Source organism: Capricornis sumatraensis, chromosome 1, assembly GCF_032405125.1.
Source record: "Capricornis sumatraensis isolate serow.1 chromosome 1, serow.2, whole genome shotgun sequence".
Classification (NCBI taxonomy): Eukaryota; Metazoa; Chordata; class Mammalia; order Artiodactyla; family Bovidae; genus Capricornis; species Capricornis sumatraensis.
In genome coordinates, this window is record NC_091069.1 from 151,550,757 (window position 1) to 151,573,491 (window position 22,735).

Consider the following 22,735-nt stretch of genomic DNA (forward strand, 5'->3'; position numbering starts at 1 on the left):
AAGTGACTTAGCAGTTTTGCAGGAGGGCTATCCCACAGTCTGGTTTGCTATCTCAAGTTAGTTTCCTCAGTTTGCTCTCGCGGCATTCAGGCCCGGTCCTTACCCTAAGCAATGCAGCCCGCGCCTCCCTGTCCAGTCCCTGCTTGCTAGTGGCAGATGGAGATGTCTGCACTGCTTCTCTGCCGGGAGTTGCCTTAGGCATGTAATCTGTGGGTTCTAATTATTTATATATTTTTCCTCCCGGTTATGTTGCCCTCTGAGGTTCCAAGGCTCACCACAGATTTGCCGGTGAGAGTGTTTCCTGGTGTTCGGAAGCTTCTCTCTTTTTTAAGACTCCCTTCCCGGGGTGGATCTCCATCCCTCCCTCTTTTGTCTCTCTTTTTATCTTTTATATTTTTTTCCCTACCTCTTTGTGTCTGCCTGCAATGCCAGAAACTTGGGTTTGATCCCTGGGTTGGGAAGATCTCTTGGAGAAGGAAACCACAACCCACTCCAGTACTCTTGCCTGGAGAATCCCACGGATGGGGGAGCCTGGTAGACTACAGTACGTGGGGTCACAAAGAGTCAGACACAACTGAGTGACTTCACTTTCACTTCCCGGGATGGATCTCTGTCCCTCCTTCTTTTGTCTCTCTTTTTATCTTTTATATTTTTTTCTCTACCTCCTTTCGAAGACAATGGGCTGCCTTTCTGGGTGCCTGATGTCCTCTGCCAGCATTCAGAAGTTGTTCTGTGGAATTTGCTCAGTGTTCAAATGTTCTTTTGATGAATTTGTGGGGGAGAAAGTGGTCTCCCCGTCCTTTTCCTCCACCATCTTAGGACTGCCTCCTCCCTGCATTCTTAATAGCCTTCAGCTCAAAAATAATTTTTATGTCAAAGAGCCATTCTTCGGGGTGATATATTCTGCTTTTCTTCACGTGGTAAAAGGTATTTTGAAGGTTTGATTAAGTTAGGGATCTGGGATAAGGAGATTATACTCTGGATTATCCCGGTCAGCCCAATGTAAACATAAGGGTCCTTATAAGAGGGAGGCAGGATGATCAGAGAAAGAAAAAGGACACAGAGCAACAGAAGAATGAGGAGCAGCTTCAGAGAGAGAGACTGAGATTTGAGTGTGACTCATTTCTGATTTTTGAGTTCCGGAGCTGAAAGATATTGAATCTTTTGTTGAAATGTATGGTGATTTGTTAGAGCAGCAACAAGAAATTAAAACAAGGGTATTTGGTGTTGTATTAACAGAAAGAACACTGTCCACTAGTAATTGGGAGATTTGGCTTCTTTTTCTGCCCTCTACCCCTTACTAACTACAGACGTTCAGGCAAGTGGCAAATGTCTCTAAGCTTAGCTGTCTCTTCTGTGTAATGGAATCAATAAGACCATGCATATTTGAGGGTGGTACTGAGCTGATGGTTTCATTCACTGCATAGATGTTTCCCCTGCCTTGGCCTCACCCCTTTGACTCAGCTCAGACCAGCTCAGCACTTTCAAGCAGAACCAATGAACCCTCCCCTCAGGATCAGTTCAGCTCAGTTCAGTTGCTCAGTCCTGTCCAACTCTTTGTAACCCCATGAGCTGCAGCATGCCAGGCCTCTCTGTCCATCACCAACTCCCAGAGTTAACTCAAACTCATGTCCAGTGAGTCGGTGATGACATCCAACCATCTCATCCTCTGTCGTCCACTTCTTTTCCTGCCTTCAATATTTCCCAGCATCAGGCTCTTTTCAAATGAGTCAGTTCTTCGCATCAGGTAGCCAAAAAATCCTTCCAATGAACATTCAGGACTGATTTCCTTTAGGGTTGACTGGTTGGGTCTCCTTGCAGTCCAAGGGACTTCTGAGAGTCTTCTCCAACATCACAGTTCAGAAGCATCAATTCTTCAGTGCTCAGCTTTCTTTATAGTCCAACTCTCACATCCATACATGACTACTGGAAAAACCATAGCTTTGACTAGATGGACCTTTGTTGGCAAAGTAATGTCCTTGCTTTTTAATATGCTGTCTAGGTTGGTTATAGCTTTTCTTCCAAGGAGCAAGTTTTTTTTTTTTTTTTTTAAATTTCATGGCTGCAGTCACCATCTGCAGTGATTTTGGAGCCCCCCCCCCCCAAATAAAATCTGTCACTGTTTCCACTGTTTCCCCATCTATTTGCCATGAAGTGATGGGACAAGATGCCATGATCTTAGTTTTCTGAATGTTGAGTTTTAAGCCAACTGTTTCCCTCTCCTCTTTCACTTTCATCAGGAGGCTCTTTAGTTCTTTGCTTTCTGCTAGGATACCCTGAGCTAGTTTATCAATAGCTGAAATTGTCTTGTTTCTTTCTTTATTTTCCAGAGACACTCATCCAAATCAAGAGCCATTATTTCCTAGATGGCTTCTGTGAAAAAATTAATTAGAATAAATATGAGACCTAAATTTCCTAAATCCAAGAGACTAAGAGACCAAAGAATTATTATGCAACCTTTTCCTTCTCTATGCCAGCAAAATTGTAGTGTTCAGATATCACCATGCTAGCTTCAGTGTCTGGTTCTGCAATTTATTTGTTTTCTCATAAACTGAATTTGAACATGACTTCCCCTGCTTTGTCACCACACACACTATTTAAGGGTGGACACAGATCATTAGCCTTGTAGATGATCTTTTTCAAAATGGGGAGGTGTTCTAGATGGACTTTTATATGATGGCATCTAGAGCAAATGTATTTGCAGTGATAACATGAAAGGATAGGTCCTTGGACCTCGTGTATATCATATTTAATGCCAAGTCCTTTGTCTTCAATAGTAATATTAAACAGTGTACTTCAAAAATGTTTATATGAAAGGTCATGGGAATTTTTCAAGTCTTATCTCTCAAAATGATGTTTTTTTCTGTTAGTTGCAATAACATGTACTTTATCTTTCTGAAAAAGGTGCACATAATCTTGTTTGAACATATTTCGATACAGTAGTTAACAGCTAAACTTGTTATATTTGTCTTTTTCTCAAGAGAAAGAAAAAAAAAACCACCTTTTTTAATGTTAAGGGGTTTGAACCAAGGGTCTTCTAAACCAGTGCTTTTTTACTTGGGAAGGGGCTATGAGTTAGCCCCTCAGGGGACATTTATCAATATCTGTAGATATCTTTGATTTTCACAGTTAGGGGAAAACTGCTGTCAGAATCTAGTAGGTAGAGGCCAGGGAAGTTGCTGAACATTCTGGAAAGCACAGGAAAACCAATAAACAAATAATTTGGCATGGAATGTCAATAGTGCCACTGTTGGGAAATTCTTCCGTAGACCAGACCAATGTTTCTAGTTTTTAATGTGTATGTAAGTCACATGGGGATCTGGCTAAAATGAGGATTCTGATTTGACTTCATGTCCCCAGTGGATAGAACTGACTTACAGGATGTTCTCTGTAGACAGGCTTCTAGATATCCTTATAAATAGAGCTCTTGACAATAGCAACTCTTTCTTTAGAAGGTGTGATGCAAATGACTGTGTCAACACTGTTGACTGTGTCACTGTATTTTGACTGTACCTTGCTTAATAAGTGAGTTTGGGCCATGGGTTGCCTGTATCTCTGCTCTGAACCAGAGTGACATAACTTTCTTTTCTGGGCAGGGAGTGGGTAGTAGAATACTGGGTTTGCAAGTCAGGTTTGTGTGAAAGCAGTTTATCAAGACTGATGAATATTTTGCATCTTCCTTGAGACCTCTAAGGGATTCAAATTGGCTATGAGGCAAGGCTAATAGAGCGTGAGATTTTAATGTCAGCAGAATGAGGTATTGAAGGAAGTTGGAGGAGTTTGCTGGACATCTTTAAATAGAAATTAGATTCTTGTATTGAGGAAGAGTTTAACGGATCTGATGCATTTCTCTGTCACATCTTTTTTTTTCCTACTCGAAACATCCGGTTACTTTTTATTGTCCATGGAATAAAATTCAAACTTCTTAACCTGGCATTTAAGGTTCTCTATTTTCTAGTTCTAAAGACCATCTTACTTTGCCATTTCTTTGCTGACAGAGGTCCATATAGTCAAAGCTATGGTTTTGCCAATAGTCATGTGTGGATGTGAGAGTTGGACCATAGAGAAGGCTGAGTGCTGAAGAATTGGTGCTTTTGAACTGTGGTGTTGGAAAAGACTTTTGAGAGTCCCTTGGGCTGAAAGGAGATCAAAGCAGGCAATCCTGAAGAAATCAGTCCTGAATATTCATTGGAAGGACTGATGCTGAAGCTGAAGCTCCAATACTTTGGCCACAAGAGCTGACTCATTAGTTGCGAAGAGCTGACTCATTAGAAAAGACCCTGATTCTGGGAAAGGTTGAAGGTGGGAGGAGAAGGGGATGACTGAGGATGAGATGGTTGGATGGCATCTCCGACTCAATGGATATGAGTTTGAGCAAACTCCAGGACATGATGAAGGACAGGGAAGCCTGGCATGCTGCAGTTCACGGGGTCACAAAGAGTCAGACATGACTGAGTGAACAACAATAACAACAACAAAGACTGTCTTAGGTTTTTTTAAATCTGAAAAGTAGCAACATAGGTATATAAGGGGACACTTCTTTAATTTGATACAGAATATCTACACAAAACCTACAGTTCACATCATACTTAATGGTGAAAGATTGGATGCTTTCTCCCTAAGACTGGTACCAAGGCAAGGTTGTCGCCTTTTACCAGCAATATTCAACATTATACTAGAAGTTCTAGCTAATGCAATAATATAAGAAAAGGAAATACAAAATGTACAGGTTAGGGAATACAAAGTGTACAGGTTGGGAAGGAATAAATAAAACTGTTAAGCAGATTATATGATTGTCTATGTAGAAAATCCCAGAAAATCAACAATAACCAAAAATTCCTGAAACTAGTAAGTGATTATGGTTGTAAGATATAAGGTTAATATATGGAAGTCAACTGCTCTCCTATATACCAGCAATGAACAATTGGAGTTTGAAAAATTCTCTGACATAAATCACAGCAAGATCCTCTATGACCCACCTCTCAGAGTAATGGAAATAAAAACAAAAATAAACAAATTGGACCTAATTAAAAACTTTTGTATGACAAAGGAAACTATAAGCAAGGTGAAAAGACAGCCCTCAGAATGGGAGAAAATAATTGCAAATGAAACAACTGATAAAGAATTAATCTCCAAAATAAAACAAGCAGCTTATGCCACTCAATATGAGAAGATTGAACAATCCAATCAAATTGGGTTGATTAAACAACATAGTCAAAAAGTAGGCAAAAGTTCTAAACAGACATTTCTCCGAAGAAGATACTCAGTTCAGTTCAGTTCACTCACTCAGTCGTGTCTGACTCTTTGCGACCCCATGAATTGCAGCACGCCAAGCCTCCCTGTCCATCACCAACTCCCGGAGTTCACTCAGACTCACGTCCATCGAGTCAGTGATGCATCCAGCCATCTCATTCTCTGTTGTCCCCTTCTCCTCCTGCCCCCAATCCCTCCCAGCATCAGAGTCTTTTTCAATGAGTCAACTCTTCGCATGAGGTGGCCAAAGTACTGGAGTTTCAGCTTTAGCATCATTCCTTCCTAAGAACACCCAGGACTGATCTCCTCTAGAGTAGACTGTTTGGATCTCCTTGCAGTCCAAGGGACTCTCAAGAGTCTTCTCCAACACACTTCAAAAGCATCAATTCTTCAGCGCTCAGCTTTCTTCACAGTCCAACTCTCACATCCATACATGACCACAGGAAAAACCATAGCCTTGACTAGACGGACCTTTGTTGGCAAAGTAAGGTCTCTGCTTTTCAATATGCTATCTAGGTTGGTCATAACTTTCCTTCCAAGGAGTGTCTTTTAATTTCATGGCTGCAGTCACCATCTGCAGTGATTTTGGAGCCCCCCAAAATAAAGTCTGACACTGTTTCCACTGTTTCCCCATCTATTTCCCATGAAGCGATGGGACCTGATACCATGTTCTTAGTTTTCTGAATGTTGAGCTTTAAGCCAACTTTTTCACTCTCCTCTTTCACTTTGATCAAAAGGCTTTTTAGTTCCTCTTCACTTTCTGCCATAAGGGTGGTGTCATCTGCATGTCTGAGGTTATTGATATTTCTCCCAGCAATCTTGATTCCAGCTTGTGCTTCTCCCAGCCCAGCGTTTCTCACGCTGTACTCTGTGTATAAGTTAAATAAGCAGGGTGACAATATACAGCCTGGATGTACTTCTTTTCCTATTTGGAACCAGTCTGTTGTTCCATGTCCAGTTCTAACTGCTGCTTCCTGACCTGCATACAGATTTCTCAGGAGGCAGGTCAGGTGGTCTGGTATTCCCATCTCTTTCAGAATTTTCCACAGTTTATTATGATCCACACAGTCAAAGGCTTTGGCATAGTCAATAAAGCAGAAATAGATGCAGATGGCTAATAAGCACCAGAAAAGATGCTCAACATTACTCATTATTAGACAAATGCAAATCAAAACCACAAAGAGTTATCATCTCATACTGGTCAGAATGGCCACCGTCAAAAAGTCTACAAACAATAAATGCTAGAGGGTATGGAGAAAAGGGAACCCTCTTACACTGTTGGTTGAACTGCAAACTGGTACAGCGACTATGGAGAACAGTGTGGAGATTCCTTAAAAAACAGAATAGAGTAGACCCAGCAATCCCAATGCTGGGCATACACCCCAAGGAAACCAAAATTGAAAGAGACATATGTACCCCAATGCTCATTGAGGCACTATTTACAATAGCTAAGATGTGGAATCAACCTAGATGTCTATCGACAGGCGAATGGATAGGGATGTTGTGGTACGTATACACAATAGAATGTTACTCAGCTATAAAAAGGAATGCATTCGAGTCAGTTCTAATGAGGTGGATGAAGCTGGAGCCTATTATACAGAGTGAAGTAAGTCAGAAAGAGAACGACAAATGCTATATATTAAAGCATATATATGGAATTTAGAAAGATAGTACTAATGATCCTATATGCAGGGCAGCAAAAGAAACACAGATGTAAAGAACAGACTTTTGGACTCAGTGGAGGAAGGCGAGGGTGGGATGATTTGAGAGAATACCACTGAAACATGTATAATATCATATGTAAAGTAGATGACCAGTGCAAGTTTGATCCATGAACCAGGGCACCCAAAGCCAGTTCTCTGGGACAACCCAGAGGGATAGGGTAAGGAGGGAGGTGGGAGGGGTGTTCAGGATGGGGGGGACACATATATACTTGTGGCCAATTCATGTTGATGTATGGCAAAAACCATCACAATATTGTAAGGTAATTATTCTCCAATTAAAATGATTGATTAAAAGAAATGCATGGCACTATTTACCTTAGCACCAAAAAAAAGAAAAGAAATACAAGTTTAAGAAAATATGTACAAGATTTATTTGAGGAAAACTATAAACCTCTAGTGAAAGAAATTAAAAATCTACATAAATGGAAAGATATTCCATGTTTATGGCTGAAATGAACCAATGTTGTCAGTTCTTAGATTCAGTGTTGTATTGATCTATATATGCAATACCACTTAAAATCCCAGCAATTTTTTTGTGGATATTGACAAACTAATTTTAAACATTGTATAGAAAGGCAAAAGACCCAAAATAACCAACACAATCTTGAAGAACAAAATCATAGGACTGACTCTACCTGATTTCAAGAAATAGTATAAAGCTACAGTTATCAAGACAGTGTAGTACTGGTGAAAGAAAAGACACATAGATGAGACACAATAGACTGCCCATAAATAGACTCACATACATATAGTCAACTGATCTTTGAAATTCTGTCCCTAGAGAGAATAATCTTTGTGATGCTGGAGCAACTGTATACCCACCCACATTAAAAAAAAACAAAGATCTATACAAAGTCCTTATATTTTTTCACAAAAATTAATTCAAAATGGATCATAGACCTAAATGTAAAAACAAAGCTGTAAAACTTCTAGAATATAACATAGAAAATCAAAGTGACCTTAGAAATGATGTGTTTTTAGCTACAACATCAAGTGCACGATCCATGAAAGAAAACAATGTATGTTACACTATAACTTAAAACTTCCAATTTGTGAACGATACTTTTAAAAGAATGAAAAAAACAAGCCACAAACTGGGAGGAAATACTTGCAATTCAAGTGTCTGGTAAAGGAGAGAAATCCAGATATACAAAGAACTCTTAAAAGTCAGCAGTAAGAAAACAAATAACCCAATTAAAAAGTAAGCAAAAGATCTGAGCAGACACTTGATTAAAGAAAATATACAGATGACAAATTGTGTCTTCGTTGATATGCAAATGAAAACAACAATAAGGTACTATTGCACACCTATTAGAATGGCTGAAATCCAGAACACCGACAACATCAAATGCAAGAGAGGATAGATATGGAGCAATTCTTTGTCATTTGTTCCTGGGGGTGTAAAATCATACAGCTATTTTAAAAGACGATTTGGAAGCTTCTTGCAGAACAAATCATACTCACACCACGTGATTCAGGATTGTGCTACTGGATATTTACTCAAATGAGTTGGAAACTGATGTCCATACAGAAACCTGCACATAAATGTCTAAATGTGTATAGCAAATGCATAATATAAACACCCTAATAGGGGAATGGATTAAAGAACAAAAACAAGAAACAGTGAAACAGTCATACAATGGAATATTGTTGTTTTTGTTCAGTCAATAAGTCATGTCTGACTCTTTGCAACCCCATGAACTGCAGCATGCCAGGCTTCCCTGTCCTTCACCATCTCCTGGAGTTCACTCAAACTCATGTCCATTGAGTTGATGCCATCTGACCGTCTCATCTTCTGTCATCTGCTTCTCCTCCTCCCTTCAATCTTCCCCAGCATCAGGGTCTTTTCCAATGAGTCAGCTCTTCACATCAAGTGGCCAAAGTATTGGAGTTTCAGCTTCAGCATCAGTCCTTCCAATGAATATTCAGGGTTGATGATCTTTGGGATTGACTGGTTTGATCTCTTTGCTGTACAAGGGACTCTCAAGAGTCTTCTCCAGCACCACAGTTTGAAAGCATCATTTCTTTGGTCCTCAGCTTCCTTTATGGACCAACTCTCACATCCATACATGACTACTGAGAAAACCATAGCTTTGACTATATAGACCTTTATTGGCAAAACGACATCTCTGCTTTTTAACATGCTGTCTAGCTTTGTCATAGCTTTTCTTCCATGGAGCAGATGTTTTTTAACTTCATGACTGCAGTCACCATCCACAGTGATTTTGGAACCCAAGAAAATAAAGTCTGTCACTGTTTCCATTGTTTTCCCATCTATTTGCCATGAAGTGGTGGGACTAGATGCCATGATCTTAGGTTTTTGAATGTTGAGTTTTAAGGTAGCTTTTTCACTCTTCTCTTTTACCTTCATCAAGAGGCTTTTTAGTTCCTCTTTGCTTTCTGCCATTAGGGTGGTGTATCATCTGCATATCTCAGGTTGCTGATATTTCTCCCTGACATCTTGATTCCAGCTTGTGATTCATCCAGTCTGGCATTTTGCATGATGTACGCTACATAGAAGTTAAATAGACAGGGTGACAGTATACAGCCTTGACATACTCCTTTCCCAAGTTTGAACCAGTCCATTTTCCTTGTCTGGTTCTAAATTTTGTTTCTTGACCTGCAGGAATATTATTCAGCACTAAAAAGAAATGAACTATCAAGACACAAAAAGAAACAGAGGAAATTTAAATGCCTGTTACTAAGAGAAAAGCTTCAGTCTGAAAAGGCTACATGTATGATTCCAGTTATATGACATTATAGAAAAGACAAAACTATAGAAATAGTAAAAAGACTAGTTGTTGCCTGGGGCTCAGGGGCAGGAGGGAAGGGATGAATAGGTAGAGTAAAGGAAGTTTTTGAGGGTTATTCTGTATGATACTGTACTGATGGATATATGACATGATGCTTTTGTCAAACCCAAAGACCTGTAAAACACAAAGAGTGAACCCTAATGTAAATTATGCACTTCAGTTAATAAAAATGCGTCATGATTTGTTCCTCAGTTGTAACACAGGTACCACATTAATGCATCATGTTATTAATTGGGAAACTGTGAGGGTTGGAGAGAGAAAACATGGAACTCTGTAATTTTTGCTTAATTTTTATAAGCCTAAAGTGTTGCTAAAAAATAAAATCTATTAATTAAAAAACTAATGAAAGTGCACAATATGGCATTCTCTAGTCTTCCGACCATGCAAAACTGACATTTTGTATTATTGGCTTCAAGTTTTTCTTTCTTTTAAATAAAAGGGAGTATTACAGATGAAGCACCCCCTGACATCCCACAGTTCTAGTTTCCTTCACTCTCCTCAAAGGAAACCACTATTAATAGTGCCTTTATATTTTTATATTTATATATGTGAGTGAGCAATGAATGGCATTATGTTTCAGATGTTTAAGAACAATATGTAAGTTGCATCAAACCATAGTTGTGTTTTGCAACTTGCAATTTTCATTCAACCTAATGCTTTAAAAATCTATTCATGTTGCTAAATATAGATCTAGTATGTTTTATCTTTAAAGAGGTCTTTTTTTAACTCTAGTATTCTACATATATGTTGCTTCATGTTATTTTTCCATTTCTCTGTTGATAGATATTCAGGTTACTTCTAATTTCATGTTACTACTACCAATGAAGCAATAATTTTTTTTATATTCAAGGGAACATGTCTAGTCTATGAATTTTTAGGTTACATAGTACAAATGGAAGTGGTGGCCTGTGGCCAGCAGTCTCATTTACACTTCTGGCAGTGTATAAACGTTCCAATGTCCTCACACTCTCCTCAACACTTGATGTAATAGATCTTTTTTAAGTTTGACAAAGTAATAGGTGAAAATATAGCTCTACGTTAAATTTAGTTTTCTTTGATTTCTAGTGATATTGAACATCTTTTCATATGATTATCAGTCATTAAGGTTTTTGCCTTGTGTTGAATTGTTTGTTCTTATTCTTGCCCATGATAGAAGGGTATAGGGGAACAATTTTTTTTTTTCTTTTTAACTGATTCCTGGTTAAAAATTACATTCTGGCTGCTCAGTGTTTGTCAGTTACATTAAGTGCCAATGTCTTCTTGGTCATGTATTTTTTAACTCTATTTATGGTACATTGTGGTAAAGATACTATAGACCAAGGGTTGGATATAAAGCCCAGTACTGTTACTTATCACCTATGTGATTGTGAACATCTTAATTCTAACTGTGCCTCAAGTTCTTTGTCTACAAAGTCAGAGTGACAAGAATATTTACTGGTATCTGCTTCAAAGATTTCTTATGAAGGTTAAACAAGTCAAAATGCAAAACACTTACTTGAATGGAGAATGGTATACAGAAAGCAATCAAAATGTTAGCTATTATATGAAACATAGTTTTTAAGGTTATTGTTGCTGTACAAAATAGATTTAAATATTTTTGGCTTTTATACATGATAGATTTCATTTCAATATTGCATAAAATATTCATGGAAATGGAGGATTCAGGAATGGGATGGATCCTAACAAAGTTGTCCAGATTAAATTTCTTTCAGATTCACTGCTCTGTCTCTTCAACATGGGCCTTATTATCTAAAATAGTTGCTAAGGCTCCATCCATCAAAATCGTGTTCCATGTTGCCAGGAGAGAAGTAGTGCAGAAGTGTTCATTCTCCCTTTTCAATTAGCTATATTGAAGGATAATTTACATACAATAAAGTTTAGCCCTAAATTTTAAATGTGTAATTTTATGATTTTTGACAAAGTATTTTTGACATTTTCACTGACATGAGTTGTGAAGCAGCGTGAAGCCTGGGTAGGTGCCCAATATGCTACTGGAGATCAGTGGAGAAATAACTTCAGAAAGAATGAAGGGATGGAGCCAAAGCAAAAACAACACCCAGTTGTGGATGTTACTGGTGATAGAAGAAAGGTCCTATGCTGTAAAGACCAATATTGCATAGGAACCTGGAATGTTAGGTCCATGAATCAAGGCAACTTGGAAGTGGTCAAACAAGAGATGGCAAGGGTGAATGTCAACGTTCTAGGAATCAGTGAACTAAGATGGACTGAAATGGGTGAATTTAACTCAGATGACCATTATATCTACTACAGTGGGCAGGAATCCCTCAGAAGAAATGGAGTAGCCATCAAAATCAACAAGAGTCCGAAATGCAGTATTTGGATGAAATCTCTAAAACGACAAAATGATCTCTGTTCATTTCCAAGGCAAATCATTCAGTATCACGATAATCCAAGCCTATGCCCCAACCAGTAACGTTGAAGAAGCTGAAGTTGAATGGTTCTATGAAGACCTACAAGACCTTTTAGAACTAACACCCAAAAAAGATGTCCTTTTCATTATAGGGGACTGGAATGCAAAAGTAGGAAGTACTTTTGCCTGGAGTAACAGGCAAAATTGGCCTTGGAGTACAGAATGAAGCAGGGCAAAGGCTAATGGAGTTTGCCAAGAGAATGCACTGGTCATAGCAAACACCCTCTTCCAACAACACAAGAGAAGACTCTACACATGGACATCACCAGATGGTCAACACCGAAATCAGATTGATTATATTCTTTGCAGCCAAAGATGGAGAAGCTCTATACAGTCAGCAAAAACAAGACTGGGAGCTGACTGTGGCTCAGATCATGAACTCCTTATTGCCAAATTCAGACTTAAATGAAGAAAGTAGGGAAAACCGCTAGACCATTCAGGTATGACCTCAATCAAATCCCTTACAATTATACAGTGGAAGTGAGAAATAGATTTAAGGGATGAGATCTGATAGACAGAGTGCCTGATGAACTATGGAATGAAGTTGGTGACATTGTACAGGAGACAGGGATCAAGACCATCCCCAAGAAAAAGAAATGCAAAAAAGCAAAATGGCTGCCTGAGGGGGCCTTACAAATAGCTGTGAGAAGAGAAGGGAAAAGCAAGGGAGAAACGGAAAGCTATACCCATTTGAATGCAGAGTTCCAAAGAATAGCAAGGAGAGATAAGAAAGCCTTCCTCAGCGACCAATGCAAAGAAATAGAGGAAAGCAATAGAATGGGAAAGACTAGGGATCTCTTCAAGAAAATTAGAGATACCAAGAAAACATTTCAAGGAAAGATGGGCTCAATAAAGGACAGAAATGGTATGGACTTAACAGAAGCAGAAGATATTAAGAAGAGGTGGCAAGAATACACAGAAGAACTGTACAAAAAGGATCTTCATGACCCAGATAATCATGGTGGTGTGATCACTCACCAAGAGCCAGACATCCTGGAATGAGAAGTCAAGTAGGCCTTAGGAGGCATCACTATGAACAAAGCTAGTGGAGGTGATGGAATTCCAGTTGAGCTAATTCAAATCCTAAAAGATGATGCTGTGAAAGTGCTACACTCAATATGCCAGCAAATTTGGAAAGCTCAGCAGTGGCTACAGGACTGGAAAAGGCCAGTTTTCATTCCAAAGAAAGGCAATGCCAAGGAATGCTCAAACTACCGCACAATTGCAGTCATCTCACATGCTAGTAAAGTAATGCTCAAAATTCTCCAAGCCAGGCTTCAGCAATATGTGAACCGTGAAATTCCAGATGTTCAAGCTGGATTTAGAAAAGGCAGAGAAACCAGAGATCAAATTGCCAGCATCCACTGGATCATCAGAAAAGCAAGAGAGTTCCAGAAAAACATCTATTTCTGCTTTATTGACTATGCCAAAGCCTTTGACTGTGTGGATCACAATAAACTGTGGAAAATTCTGAAAGAGATGGGAATCCCAGACCACCTAACCTTCCTCTTGGGAAATTTGTATGCAGGTCAATAAGCAATAGTTAGAACTGGACATAGAACAACAGGTTGGTTCCAAATAGTAAAAGGAGTGCATCAAGGCTGTATATTGTCACCCTGCTTATTTAACTTATATGCAGAATACATCATGAGAAACGCCGGACTGGAGGAAGCACAAGCTGGAATCAAGATTGCTGGGAGAAATATCAATAACCTCAGATATGCAGATGACACCACCGTTATGGCAGAAAGTGAAGAAGAACTTAAGAGCCTCTTGATGAAAGTGAAAGAAGAGAGGGAAAAAGTTGTCTTAAAGCTCAACATTCAGAAAACTAAGATCATGGCATCCGGTCCCATCACTTCATGGCAAATAGATGGGAAACAGTGGAAATGGTGGCTGACTTTGTTTTTCTGGGCTTCAAAATCACTGCAGATGATGATTGCAGCCATGAAATTAAAAGACGCTTACTCTTGGAAGGAAAGTTATTACCAACCTAGACAGCATATTAAGAAGCAGAGACATTACTTTGTCAACAAAGGTCCATCTAGTCAAGGCTATGTTTTTTCCAGTAGTCATGTATGGATGTGAGAGTTGGACTGTAAAGAAAGCTGAGCACCAAAGAAATGATACTTTTGAACCGTGGTGTTGGAGAAGCCTCTTGAGAGTCCCTTGGAGTGCAAGGAAATCAACCAGTCCATCCTAAAGGAAATCAGTCCTTGGTGTTAATTGGAAGGAATGATATTGAAGCTGAAACTCCAATACTTTGGCCACCTGATGTGAAGAGCTGACTTATTTGAAAAGACCCTGATGCTGGGAAAGATTGAGGGCAGGAGGAAAAGGGGACGACAGAGGATGAGATGGTTGGATGACATCACCAACTCAATGGACATGAGTTTGGGTAAACTTTGGGTGTTTGTGATGGACAGGGAGGCCTGGCGTGCTGCGGTTAATGGGGTCGCAAAGAGTCGGACACGACTGAGTGACTGAACTGAACTGAATGAAGCCTGGAACTACAGATGACTGCTTTAGATTCTTACCACATCACTGATACTCATCTCAGTGTCTAGACCTTTGTCAAACGATGTTGCACACTACTCAGCCTGGTTTTCTTTTTTGTTGGCATCCCTGTGCATTCTGACTTTGATTACCCTAGTGGATAAATAAATATTGTGGCTAATTTCAAAGCTTCACCTCCTTCACTTGTGCTGATAACTCAGTTATTGATAATCCTAGAGGGAGGATTTCTCTCCTTTCTATGTTCAACTTATGTGAGTGTACTTGATGAAGACTGATGGGACTATTCAAAAACCTTTTCTAGTCTTTGCCCTGATCTAGGGGGACAGAATGGGATTTGGAATCAGATATATAAAGAACTTGAAATCCTGGCTCTGGTCTTTAATAACTCTGTGCCATAGTGTTGGTTAACAAATCTCTTGGAGTCTCAGTTTCCTCATACCTGTGGTGGAAAGAAGGGGATGACAGAGGTTGAGATAGTCAGATGGCATCACCAACTCAATGGACATGAGTTTGAGTAAACTCTCGGAGTTGGTGAGGGACAGGAGGCCTGGCGTGCTGCAGTCCATGGGTCGCAAAGAGTCGGACACGACTGAGCAACTAACTGAACTGAACTGTGGTGGAAAGAATATTTCCTTGGGTTTTCTCAAAGAGAGAATAGGCAGATACATGAGAAGTTATTAGCAGTTTATAGTACATGCTAGCTTCCTACTCATATCAGGTGCAACACTACTAACAGAAACAATCTAGGCTTCTATATTTGAAGAGGCCCATAATGTAACATGGTTACAGGCCCATAATGTAACATGGCATTTATTCTTACTTTCTATTTGTCAGTTTTATTTTTCAAGATGTCTTTAGATTGCCTTATCCTGTCACATAGTTTCAAGTTGAGTGTTCTGTTTGTGATTCTGGATGTTTGAATAAGAATGATCCATGTGACATGGATGGTTTTATCTATCTGAACATGGAGAAGGATATGGGAATAAGAACCAGGGGTATAGAAAAGATAAAAGTAAAATGATGTCTTAATAATGCATGATAAAATAGAGTAAAATAAATCGAATGGCAGCACTCTAGAATGGTGATTGTCATCTGACAGACCCAGATTATCATCTGGTCTCCAGAGTAGGTGTTAAGCCACACACCATTGCCTAATATGAAGCCTGATGTGAGCAAACACATCAGGACTTAGGTACTTATGGAAGATTAATACCTCTGGGGAATGGTGATGGGGAGGCCACATTTAAATCTGAGTGTCTTGGTGCCACCTTGCTTGTCCCCCACATACTCTAAGCCTTTGGTCCTCAAAACTCAAGAGTACCTAAAGATCAAGTGGTGAGTACTTCTTAAAAATGCAGACTTCTGGGCTTCCCCCTGCTGATTGATTTAGGCGATCTGAAGTGAGCCCAGTCTGCCTTTAATTAGGCATCCTGACTCTTTCTGATCCTGTTTGCCACTGAGGCCAGTGTTTCAGGGAGGTGGGGTCCCAGGCAGGAGCTCATCATTCATTGGCTACTTATTGAGTGCTAACTAGGTGTAAAGCATTCTAGGGGACATGGCCCTTGTTCACCAAGAGTTTACACTGAAGGAGGAAATAAGACTTAAATGCAGATAGGGTAGCAGCTGCTGGCTCTCCAGGTTAGAGTCAGTCTGTTGCTTCTTTCTTGTTCACATTTTACTTTGTGCAAGCCTTATATTGGTTTAGAATAATTTATTCTAACTTATTTATTCACCTATCTCTCAGTTTGTGTATTCTGTGAGGGCAAGAGACCTTCACTGTTGACCTACTTAAATGTTTTCCCATCATCTTTTCTTATTTTGAACTGTGGTGTTGGAGAAGACTTTTGAGAGTCCCCTGGACTGCAGGAGATCAGATCAGTCCATCCTAAAGGAAATCAGCCCTGCATACTCATTTGAAGGACTGATGTTTAAACTGAAACTCCAATACTTTGGCCACCTGATGCAAAGAACTGACTCATTTGGAAAGACCCTGATGCTGGGAAAGACTGAAGGCGGGAGGAGAAGGGGATGACAGAGGATGAGATGGTTGGATGGCATCACCAACTCACTGGACATGAGTTTGGGTAAACTTTGGGAGTTGGTGATGGACAGGGAGGCCTAGTGTGCTGCAGTCCATGGGTCACAAAGAGTTGGACACAACTGAGCGACTGAACTGAACTGAACTTTCTTATTCCTATAACTTTGATTTGGCTGTGACTCCTAACTTAAGCACCTGTGCCAATCTCTTGCTTGATGCACCGTATGTTAGAAGATGGTGTCTTTATCAGAGTTAAAATCAGGCTTTATTATGTTACTGCTGCCATGGTCTTCCCTTTTGTTGCCTGTCCATCTTGATAGCCTGGAAGACAGAGGCCAAGGATCAGACATGTTCCCCTGGCTCTGGTTTTCACAGCAGGTGGGACTTGACTGTGGTTATGTGGGTGGGGTGTCAAGGTGAGTCTCATTGGGAAATACTCTATGGCACAATGTTTGGACTGGAGGTAGGGTGTTTAAAAGGGTGTGGTCCTTAGACTCACATTTATGCGGGCATTGTGACATATTCTGAAGACTTAATCTGCTCAAGTTCAAGGTGGAAGGATATGAGCACATTGGTTTAGTCTCCAAGGAGGAAGAGGGGGGCAGTTTTAGGCCAGTCAGTATCTGCTTTTCCTTCTTGAGACTGGGACCATTGTAAATTCAATTCTGGGAGAAGAGAATTGCATGGGAATTGACACTGAGGAAAGTTGAAGGTAAGGATAATTTAACTAAGAAAGTCTTTCAAAACAGTTGAAGTTTGGGAGAGAAAGAACTGATATGGAATGATGGAGAATCAAAAAAAAATTAAAGCTACATATGCTTATATACACATTGCTTTGAAAATGAAGGCAGATGATAAAGTGAGCTCAAGAAATAGCTCAAATTGGTTTATTGTATTGGATTTATAAATGTCTTGATATGAGTCACTAAATAAGATTTAGTAATATTTTATTTTGGTCATGGCTCAAGATGAATTTTTACTTGAAGTTTGGTCGTGACTGAAGATGAATTTTTAGTTTAAATTTTTCTCCATGGTATTCATTTATATCTGGTTCAGAATCCAATGAGTAAATTTCAGAATCTGTTTCTTGTGGCTATTTTCAGTACTCTCCTCTTTCCATACACAGGCCTGGTCATTGTTTAAGTGGCTTTGGTTAATGGGAATGAACACCTGACACCTGATTTTGTGCTTGAGATTTGCCCAATATTATTCCCAAATGCTAGAGTTTTGAAATATTTCCCTTTTGGGTGGTGAGTGACTGTTTGTGTATGTCAGGGGTTGGTCAGTAAAATACAGCTAATGGGGGTTTCAGGCATTGTTTCTTGTCTTAGCTTAGGGGATGATGTTTGGTGTCATTAGGAGCAGAGGGTTTTTTCTGGATGGGGAAGAGTATCAATTTTTAGGATGACTGGAAGCTAGAAACCAGTGATTGAATCTTGAAGTTCACCACTTTAGGGCCGCCTGAACCTTTATAAGTGGTGTGATCAAGCAGGGAGGATGCTGATGAAGGACCTTCTGGTTTGCTAGCCTGGTGATTTCCCTGGGGTTTCTGTTGGCTGTCTGGCGAGTGTGCTCTGCTTTGTGGAGGAGAGCCCCGTGTTCTCCTTCCAAGGGCGACATGTCAGCTTTTGGATTGAGATCTAATTAAACTCTGGATTACTAGGTTTTTACCAGCAATTGCACTTGTAAGCAATAGTAAACCAGGGAACAAAAGACAGATGTACATGTGGTGGTGTTCTAGAAGTTGACTGGAGTGAAGTTTGAGGTTCTGAGTGAGTTTTCTCTCTCCACAATGGAAGTGGAATTAAGTGAGTGCCATTTTTGTTTTTAGGAGCAACTGGGTCTGCTGAGTCCCTTAGCCCAAATATAGCAAGCCTGCTTTGACTTCATTTTGCTTGGGTCTTTTAAACAGAAAGATTGGAACCATCAGAAGGTTTCAGATTAAAAGGCTAACTATACAGAAGTTCTATAACTGACATAGGAAAAGGAGTCACTTCTTATCCCACTCTGATCATCTCAAAATCTTTCAAATATTCCCATTATCTCCCTATCACATCCCAGGGACTGTTCTGAGATATGCTGGTTTGTTCAGCCTTTGGGGGTACAAGAATCTGTTACCTGGTCATGGAGGTAGACTTGGCTTAGAGCTTTACAATTCAGATATTTTCATGCTATTTCTAAAATACGCAATATATTTTATGTGTGCATTCAGAGTATTTATTAGGCAAACCTGAATATTTAAAAGCAACCACAATTTTGGTAACTCTTGTTTGGAACTTCCTTCTTTTTTGTCCCCCATATACCAGGAACCTAAAAAAAGAGAAAAAAATGGATGACCCAGGCTCATAACCACTGAGAGGACTCAATTACCTGCTTTACAGGCTCTCACAGTATAGTGATGAACATACAGGCTAATAGAGAAGGCACATTTCCAGTAACTAATCACACAAAGAATTCATTAAAGTAAGAACTGAGTACTCTGAGAAGGTATAAGAGTGATTCTTTTCTTTCTGTCCATCAAGGAGGATTTTCCAAGTAGATAAAATTCAAGAGGCTAGGGGAACTCAACCAAGTTTGGGGCAGGAGAGGGTTGACAAGGAAAGTAGAGGCAGTAAGTATCAATAACCAATTAGTTTTCAGGGACAAAGGTGGACTCTAGGATGACTTTCATATTTTGGGGCTTGAGTAAGTGGATGAGTGGTGATAACTGGAGAAAATATTATTTTCTGGTAGTGGGTGGTATAAATAAGATGATTAGTTCAATGGAGGTGTTGAATAACTATGTGATCCTATGTTATAAGAAGGGCTTATTTACTCTTGTTAACTTAGAGCTTCATAGGTCCAGTGGGGAATGGAAGAGTAGATTGGTTCCTGCTTTCAATCTACTTGCAGCTTATTCTTTAATTGCAGTCAAGGAGTTAAATAACCACAGAAAATTCTAGTAACCCTCTAAGACAGCAGCAGGAGCAATGTTACAGGCTATACATGAATGATTGCTAGGTGAATTGTATAGGTGCTTCTTGCTTTGCTGCAGTTGGTATCCAAGTAGAATTTCTCATCTGGTTTTACTTTCATAGTTTGAGATGGGTTGAGAATAGCAGGAGCTTGTTTAATAATACTGTGGGTTGTTTGCTTTGAAATATCTCATTTTAACTTTATCGGTTAGAAACTTTGTATTATTTAACAAAAGAGGAGGGCTTCCCAGGTGGTAAAGAATTTGCCTCCAGTGCAGGAGATGCCAGAGATGAGAGTTCGATCCCTGGGTCAGAAAGATCCCCTGGAGAAGAAAATGACAACCCACTCCAGTTTTCTAGCCTGGAGGATTCCATGGACAGAGGAGCCTGGAAGGCTACTGTCCAGCGGGTTGCAAAAAGTTGAATACGACTGAGCACATGAGCCCTATGATCGCAACAGAAGAGGAATCTGAGGCCCGGAAGGGGTAAATAACTTTCCCAAAGACATGGAGCGGGTAAATGGTAAAGTTGGGATTCAGATCTAGTTTTCTAGATCTTCAGATCTTCCTCAGTTTTTAAAAAATCCTATTTATTTATTTAAACTAAATATATCCCCTATCTCTTAATTTTAGAGATGTATAGTGTTTCTAATTTGGTACTTCTATTTCCAGTTAGATGTTTAGGATAAATTCCTAGAAATGCATTCCCTGTACCAAGGAATGTAAAAATCTTTAAGATTCCTTTAGAATATATCAGATTCTTTTCCAGAAAAGTTAAAAAAAATTTACAGTGTACTTGTACTTTTCAATCCCGGGTAGAAGTATTTTTTAGTCTCTTGTGGTTGCTTAAACTATGACAAGTAAGAGGACTCAATAACACTGTGATAAAGGTGGTGGTTAGGATAATGAATCAGTGAATCTGTTAGGGCAGGAAGGAAGTCCAGATGTCTGGTAAGCCACCTCCTTCTTTATTAATTAAGGACCAAGGCTCAGAGAGCTTATGGGACCTCATCCAGACCACGCCACTCATTAGAGTCAGAGTCTGGGTAAGAAGCTCGACTTTGCACTATGTGGTACACTGAGGCAGAGTCTCTAGAAGGTATGGATGATTCAGGAGCTGCTGAAATGTCCGTCTGGGATCTCAGTTGGAGATTTAAGAAACTTTTAGTGTTTTAATCAGCTTCATAGTTCATCTTTGAAACTTCACGGTTCTGTCAGGAGGATGTGGAAGTAACTCAAAGGGATCCGTCCCAAACCAAGAGGTCCAGCACCCAGCCCTGCTGGGCTGAGGAGAATCCTGAAATCCCCCTTTCATGAGTTCTTCTGCACTGATCTACTGTCAGATCCACAGGGATGATTCTGAGTTCTTTCTTTGTTATTCTGTAGAAGGTACATTTGCTTTGAACAAAGGACTGCTCACGTAAACTCATATAATTCAAGACTGATTTTCTATAAGACTGAATTCAAGACATATTTGGTCAAGACCAAAAAAAAAAAGAGTAGCAATTCAATTCAAGCCTGGTTTTCTATAGCACTGACCAAAAAAAGGAGGATATTTCTGTTTTTTATTGCTCAATCATGTAGCCGTTATGTTTACAGAATTTCCAATTTGATTTGGCTTGGTATCCCTCTGAATCTGCTGGATTAAGCTGTTAAATGTCAGTTTATAATGACTTAACTCAAAGAGTTGTTTCCTGAAAAAATGTAATGCTATCCGGTTGACTGTCTTCTATGTTGTAGATATGCCATGCCTAGGTTGCCAAAGCAGGGGAAAAACAAGCTAAAGGAGTCACATAAGCTCTTAACTGACTTAGCATGAAAGTGAGAAATACCACAATCTGCTGGACAGAACTAGAAACATGGTTCTGATTAAAATGGAGAAAAGGCTGGGAAAAGTGTGTGGAAGAGTACACAGATATTTGATGAGCGTTAGTGGTCTCTTCCACACACTTGATGTTTGATACTCTGAAATTACCTACTTAAATTTTTTTGCAGGCAATTTCATATCACTTCGAGTTTTAAACATAAAGATAGAACTTTCCTATTGCTAATTCGCTTCAGTCATGTCCGACCCTGTGCAACCCCATAAACGGCAGCCCACCAGGCTCCCTCATCCCTGGGATTCTAGAGGCAAGAACACTGGAGTGGGTTGCCATTTCCTTCTCCAGTGCACGAAAGTGAAAAATGAAAGTGAAGTCGCTCAGTCATGTCTGACTCCTAACGACCCCATGGACTGCAGCCTACCAGGCCCCTCTGTCCATGGGATTTTCCAGGCAAGGGTACTGGAGTGGGGTGCCATCGCCTTCTCCCAACTTTCCTATTACTATCTTTCAAATATGATTAAAATGTGTTGGCTGAGTACACACTATCACTTTTAAGAGATCTTTTGAGCTCCTTGTTAAAAACAGTGAAAGATTTTTTAAAATAATTGTGAGATTTGGATAAGTAATTTCACTTCTCTACACCTGTATCCTGGAGAAGGCAATGGCCTCCCACTCCAGTACTCTTGCCTGGAAGATCCCATGGACGGAGGAACCTGGTAGGCTGCATGCAGTCCACAGGGTCGCGAAGAGTCGGACACGACTGAGCGACTTCACTTTCACTTTTCACTTTCATGCATTGGAGAAGGAAATGGCAACCCACTCCAGTGTTCTTGCCTGGAGAATCCCAGGGACGGGGGAGCCTGGTGGGCTGCCGTCTATGGGGTCGCACAGAGTCGGACACGACTGAAGCGACTTAGCAGCAGCCGCAGCACACCTGTATCGCAATTGAAAATGTGATTTAACCCCTGATTCGTGGGTATATTGTGAAAATTAGGTTAGAGATCACATGTAAACCAGTAGACACAGTGCCTATAACAAGGTTAAGTGTTCAACGAACGTCTGTCTTTCTGCTTGATGGTATTGTTGATTGGTCTAGGTCGCTGGACAGTTATACTGGATCCTCTGACTCAGCAGTATATATCTACTACCATCAGAAGATAGTATATAGGAATAAGCGATGTTT

At 39.9% G+C, this 22,735-nt stretch overlaps 1 protein-coding gene across 1 annotated transcript in view; it reads left to right on the forward strand.

Annotated features, from left to right (window-relative positions):
• The window catches only part of LOC138082842 (transmembrane protein 45A-like), a 110,584-nt gene that overhangs the window by 57,649 nt on the left and 30,200 nt on the right, over window positions 1–22,735 (forward strand). The window lies entirely within an intron of this gene.